Raw genomic sequence first — 5,184 nt, forward strand, 5'->3', positions numbered from 1 at the left:
CAGACCAATATTTGGCCTTGTTTGTGCACCTGTAAAACCCATAAGCATGATGGCAGAGTGGCTGGGCTGGCCTTACCTGGTCCGTGACCCAGATGTACGTGGGACCCCTTTTACGTAGTCAGTGAGGAAACGCGCTCTTGACTCAGGTGTACTAGCCTCCGTCAAGACCCCTATGATGAGGATGTCAGAACTGCAGGAGCCCCTAGCAATATCTTTTACTCAAAAAAAAAAAAAAATTTAGACTGGGACCCAGCCATGTCCTGACTTGCTATTCCCCATGGGTGTACTTGCAGGCACTGATTTCCCTTTCTAGAGACCAAGGGTCCAGAAAGAACGGCCCTACAGTGAGTCTGTCTAGCCCCAAGTCCAGATCTTCCCTCAGATGTCTACTGCTGAAGCCCCTAACATGACCTCGCTTGGCTCGTTTGGTGACATAGAGTCCATCCTGGCCCCTCTCGTGACAAGAATAAAACTCAAATACATCCACACTGCTGTCCCTGCGGCGGGCTCCATTCTGCTTCTGCCAGTGGAAATCTAGGTGACCTGGGGTCGTTGGCTCCATGCCAGCTCCCAGGACCAGGGGCGGCTCACTAGCAAGAGCAGAAGCATCTGCGGCTCCTCTAGGGACCCCCCTCTCTGCCCATTAGTCTGGGCAGGCCAAAGGCCAGGCAAGCTTTCTGCCCTGAGGCTAACTGCCCTCCACCAGAACCACCAGCTCCCTGAGTGGAAAACTGCTCCCCGTCACACGAGGGCGTGCCCTTGTCCTCAGGGCTCACAGCCATCACAGAATAGGCATCATTCGAACATTTCCCAGGCTCCCAGTTCATCAATGGCTGCACTGGATCGCACTGTTACGACCCTTATTTGGACGACCAAAATGTAAAGCAGATCAAAGTGAAGCGCCTTTGGGAGAAGAAAAGGGGGATTTGCTAGCCTACCCCTTTTATCTCGCAGCAGCTCCTACAGAGCCTCTGATAAGCACTATAAAATACATCAATTCTAGCTCAAATTCTTCATTTTGGCAGGAAAACGTCCAGCACAAGAACACCCAGTGGGTTAGTACGCAGTCAAGTGGGTGTGGTAGACAGCGTTTTCCAAAGGTGGCCACTCCCGTGTAACCCCGTCCCACGGGCTCCTCTTCTAATGCAAGATCAAAGCTGCTACATCAGGAGGAAGGGTTTAAGGTCTCAGCCTGGAGGAAGAAGAGACCTACTCTCCAGTAAGACTAACTTTAACCAGTGGTTCTCATTTGGAGGCACTTCGCCTCTTCCCCAGAGGACATGCAGAAATGTCTGGAGACACTTCTGTTTGTCACTACTGTTTGTCACCCACTGGCACTTAGTGGGCAGAGGCCAGAGATGCTGCTATACATCCTGCAGTGCATAAGACGGCCCCTCCCAACAAAGAATCACCCAGCCCAATGTCAAAGTGCCGAGGTGAGAAACCCTGCTTCAAACCGTAACAGACAATGGCACACTCAGAGAAACTCCCAGCAGACACGGGATGCCATGTGCCTTAGGCCACACTGGGGGAAGGACGTGGGTCTCTCTTGGGTGTTCAAGGAGACTCATTTCTTCCCAAACAAGAAGTGAGCATCTATCGCCCTCTCTTCCTCCTGAAGGTAAGAATGAGCCATCTATGCAGCATCTTTGTTAGCTGGAGGTGAGAGAACGAGATGGAATGGAAACGTCATCACGGGAAAAGTGAAGCGTATTGGTTGAATCTCTGACCTTGAAGAGTTTGCGCAGTGAATAAACATGCGTGAGAGGGTGGGTAGCCACACAAATTAACACTTGAATCTTCCTGCCACCTTTCCCAGGATGGATCTCTAGAAGGGATTGCTGTTTCAACGAGTTACTTGTTTTAAGGCTCTGGAGATATTTTCTCATTACTTTCCAAAAGCTTTGCCACATGAAGCCCTCGCTCGTGGTATATGAGAGCACCTGCTTTGGGGGTTGGCCAAGGTTTTTAATCTTCTCTTTAATCTCTGTTTATTTAACAGGTTAAATAAACGTCTCATTGTTTTAGTTGATTTCGTTAAGGCAAAGCTCGCTTTATTTGCTTACTGGCCATTTGCATTTATCGTTCACTGAATTTCCTGTCTCGGTCTTTTGCTCCTTGTGTTCATTGAAATTTTAACGTTTTCTTATTGGTTAGTGTGAACATTTTTATATATTAAGTGTGTGAATCCTTTCCATATTACCGTAAATATTTTTCTGACATCTCATCTGTCTTTTAAATTTTGTGATGTTTTGGTAGTACTGAAGATTCTTAAAAATTTTTATCTATTGAAATCCATTTGATTCTTTGTGATTTCTTCTAAAGAGGAGGAGTGCTCCTTTAAATAATCAGGTAAATATTTTTCTATTGTAACCTTGGTTTTGTATCTATAGTTTTATAAAAATATAATTACATAAATATTTAAACAGTCTCAATACAATTCAGTAAGGAAAACTATAAATATACTACTTGACTAGGAGTCATGGAGAATTAAAAATATTATGACACTGACATTTCTCATCTGAGAATGAGTATATCGCCCCATTTTATTTATGACTTATTTTATGTACTCGCTAGAACTTTTTAATTAAAAAAGAATTACCAACATCTCACACATACAAAAAAAAAAGTATAAAGAATATAACAAACTCTCCTGTATCTGACCTTCAGGATAAAACAATGTCAAAAGAGGTGCCACGACCTCCCCCCGGCTACCTCCCTTCCCCGCCCCAGTGCAAGAAACTACGATCTTGAATTTGTCCTGGTCATTCTCATGCATTTCTTTTCAATTCTGCTGCTTAAATGTGTATTACTAAGCAAAATATGCTTTCCGTGAGACACCCACACACGGAGATGCGTGCACATGCCGTGTAACACTGTTTTCCTCGGCGACAGTGCTCTTCTTTGCCAAATGCTACCCTTGGGAGAGCCATCCATACTGATACAGAGGGCACTAGCACATCTTTTTGTGCCACTGCATCTTATGTGTTTTAACGTATCGTCTTATTGATAGGCACTCGAGTTTCCAATTTTTTTTTTCTCCTTCACACAGTATGCTGCTGTTAGTATCTTTGTACCTATCTCTCTAAAATAATTTGTTAGGGCCAGTCACAATTTCAACAGAATGTATTAGAACTGACCATATGGTTTTGTACTTCACCTGAAAAAAAAAAAAAAAAGAAAAGAAAAAACCCTGGTAAAGAATGGCGAAAACTAACACCAAATATTAAAATGTTTTATAAAGCTACAATAATCAGAACAATTTGGTGTTGGTTCAGGAATAGACTGAGCAACAGAAAAGCTCAAAGAGCTCAAAAAGAAATCCAAGTCCATAGAAAACCTACGCAACGTTAAAGGAGGTATTTCAAACTAGTGATTCAAAATGACTTAATGAACATTGCTGGGGAAATTCGCTACCCATTTTATAAAGTTAGGCTGAATTCCTATATCATTCCGATATAAAAATCAGTTCTAATTGTATTGAAGATATAAACACAGACAGACAGACAGGCGAAGGGAAGGGAAAAGAAAATAAGGGAGGGAAGGACGGAAGGGAAGAAAAGAAGGATAAAATGGGAAAGAAAGAAAAAAATGGGGAAATTATATTTATAATCTCATAATGAAGAAAATATTTTTAAGCAAGCTATGAAAACAAGAAGTCATAAAGAAAAACAAGTCTACGGCCATGCCACCCTGAATAAGCCTGATCCTGTCTGATCTCGAAAGCTAAGCAGGGTTGGGCCTGGTTAGTACCTGGATTGGAGACCACCTAGGAAGACCAGGTCCTGTAGGCATAAAAAATAAAAAAGTAAGAGATTATAAGCTGACAAGGTCTTTGCAATCTGTGAGGTCGATCAAGGGTTGCCTCACCTAAAATAATAAAATAAAAATTAAATTAAAATTTTTTAAAAAATCAGATTTGGTAAAAATAAATAACTTTAAAGTAGCCATAGAGGGGAAGGACGTAACGTCAAAAGACAAATAAAGATCTATGTGGGGAAAGATCTGCAACTCATGATGGATACAGGGAGAGGTTTCTTAATAGACAAAGAGCTTTTACAAACAAATATGGAAAACCTTAAACCCATGACAAAAAACTAAGGAACGGATTTCAAATAGTGTGTGCACCCATACACACAGGCATGTGCCCCCCCCCCCACATACACAATGAAGTGGTCAGTGAACTTATAAAAAGATGGCAACTGAACTAACCAGGGAAGAAATCCGATACGCTCCTTTTTACCCATGCGAACAGCAGGGTTTAAAGGATGGACAAGACCCAGCGTCGGTGAAGGTGTGAAGAAAAGACGACTATAAAACGAAGTTTGGGAATTTGATAGAATCAGTATACGTTTAAAATACACACACTCTTCAATACAATAATTCTACATCAAAGAATTTATTTTGTTGATAAACTGGCACAACCATGCAAAAAAAATATATCCACAAAATTTGTTCTCCATTGTCGGTAACAGAAAAATCCTAATATAATCTAAATGTGTTTTGGTGGGCAACCAGATAAACACTCCATCACAGACCTATACAAATGAATATTAGGGAGCCATTTAAAAAATGACAATATATCCATAATAAATAGTTAAATTTTTAAAAAATGTAAAAGGTGCAGAACAGCACATGTGCTGGGGAGAGACCCACTCGCCCCCCGTCCTCGCCCTGCCCGTGGCCGCTGGAGCCGGCTCGCGTGGACCACCTGTAAAGACCCGCCGGCCTCCTGCCGGCTGCCACCGCCGGGGACCCAGACGCACGTCGGCCGGGGCAGCGGAGACAGAGGCCCGGGGCTGACCCGCCAGGCTGCCTCGGGCTGGCCGCGCCCCAAGCCGGAAGCGGTGTTCTCGACACTGCAGCCCCCTCTCGTTCCCTCGGCCTCGGGGCTAGGGTCAGCTCTGCTGCCACGAGCCCAGCTTCCCGCTTTCTCTGTGTGGTTCCCCGACGTGTCACCCATCCGTTTGCTACTAACTGGCCTCTCTCCACATCACCCTGGTTCCCGTGCGCCATTTGTGTCCTGCTGGGACCCTGATACCCCGTGTATACTCTCATGTCGTTTATGTGCCAAAAACACTGTCACATACACGCACATGCACAGAAAAGGCCGGGAAGGACACACAGAACACTGCTAATTACCTCCGGGGAATGGAGCTGGAGCTGGTTGGTTAAAAACGAGGA

At 44.0% G+C, this 5,184-nt stretch overlaps 1 pseudogene; it reads left to right on the forward strand.

Annotated features, from left to right (window-relative positions):
• Positions 1-3,675: 3,675 nt before the first annotated feature.
• On the forward strand, positions 3,676-3,794 carry LOC118605993 (annotated as a pseudogene).
• Positions 3,795-5,184: the final 1,390 nt, after the last annotated feature.

This window comes from Rousettus aegyptiacus, unplaced genomic scaffold (genome assembly GCF_014176215.1).
Source record: "Rousettus aegyptiacus isolate mRouAeg1 unplaced genomic scaffold, mRouAeg1.p scaffold_m13_p_7, whole genome shotgun sequence".
NCBI classification, from domain to species: domain Eukaryota; kingdom Metazoa; phylum Chordata; class Mammalia; order Chiroptera; family Pteropodidae; genus Rousettus; species Rousettus aegyptiacus.